General features: G+C 35.2%; 1 non-coding gene across 1 annotated transcript; it reads left to right on the top strand.

Annotated features, from left to right (window-relative positions):
- The first annotated feature begins 752 nt into the window (after positions 1-752).
- TRNAT-UGU (transfer RNA threonine (anticodon UGU)) lies at positions 753-825 on the top strand. Its single transcript has one exon. It is a non-coding gene; the product is annotated as a tRNA-Thr (tRNA).
- Positions 826-1,431: the final 606 nt, after the last annotated feature.

Raw genomic sequence — 1,431 nt, 5'->3', positions numbered from 1 at the left:
TCTGCTCAAGAGCTTTAAGTGAGGAGAACCATTTCAATTTGGTTACACATTTGGATATTCAATTTGTACACAGAGTTATGACGTTCAGTCTAATCCGCAAATTGGTTCGAAGATGATGTCTGAAAATTATTTTATTGTACTGATTCTGTTCATGCTGATAATCCCATCATAATTTTTTAGTATCAATGCAAACTGTAGAGAGAGCTTTTCCATATTTAAACTTTAATGATAGCAACAATGGTATATACATTGTATTAATCTGTATTGTACCATGCAGGAATCAACTTCACCAGTTGATCCAGAAGAGTTTTGAATTGACAACTGTAGCTGCCAATACGCTTTTTTGGTCATGTAAGCAAATATAAAGTACAAATGCAAGCATACTCAAGGTAATGACCACTATTGGTCACAAATATCTCAATATAAAGACATTCTGTCATATCATTTTGAAGGCATTCCAGACTAAGGAGCACAAGGTTTGAGAGGCATGGAAAACATGACCAACATTTCCTCTATTTTATATATACCCCTATTCAACATACAACAGCAAACTGAGAGTTTCTTTCAATTATTTAATAGGTTATCAACTGCATGTCCCAAGCAGGCATTTCAGCAGCGGTCATTTGTAAAAATTGTACATTTGGAGAATGAGCTACAACTAATAATATCCAATAAGATTACTGAAATTTGAAGAAAAATCTTTTCCACCATAATTCAGACCCCATATTGGTCACAATTCTGGCAATTTATGTGGCTCCATATCTCAGGGGTTAGAGCACTGTTCTTGTAAACCAGGGGTCGTGAGTTCAAATCTCATTGGGGCCTAGTCTTTCCAAATGTTGAAATAGTCTACGCAATATCTTTAAGTGAGGAGAACCATTTCAATTTGGTCACTTATTTGGATAGTAAATTTGGACAAAGACATATGATGTTGAGTCTAATCTGCTAATTGGATACAAGAGCATGTCTAAAACAAATTTATTGCATTTTATTGGACCGATTCTGTTCATGCTGATAGTTCCAGCAAGTTTTTCACTATTATAATGACACTATGGTAAGAGCTTTCCAATAATTTAACTTTAATGATAGCAAAAAAACACACATATTAGGAGGTTTTTAATACTTCTCACCCTGTTGTACACCTGTTCTGTTTCTGCTGACAGGCATGGTATTATCATTTCAGCTCACTACCCCTGGGGTAGCAGGGCACCCTAACCCTTTACGCAGCTAAACCTAATTACTATGTGTGCAATATGCGCAATAATGGGGATTACTTTAGAAAGAAGATTGGGCATGATATAACATTTGAATAACATGCATTAACTTGTATTGTAATGAACAGGATTCATCTTGTTTAATTGATCCAGAAGAGTTTTTTACTGATAACTGTAGCTGCCAGAAGAAAAAACTGAAGTCTGTCTTAGGCATGTA

The sequence above is a fragment of the Pseudophryne corroboree genome, chromosome 11 (assembly GCF_028390025.1).
Source record: "Pseudophryne corroboree isolate aPseCor3 chromosome 11, aPseCor3.hap2, whole genome shotgun sequence".
Classification (NCBI taxonomy): domain Eukaryota; kingdom Metazoa; phylum Chordata; class Amphibia; order Anura; family Myobatrachidae; genus Pseudophryne; species Pseudophryne corroboree.
This window is presented reverse-complemented; position numbering and strand designations above follow the sequence as displayed.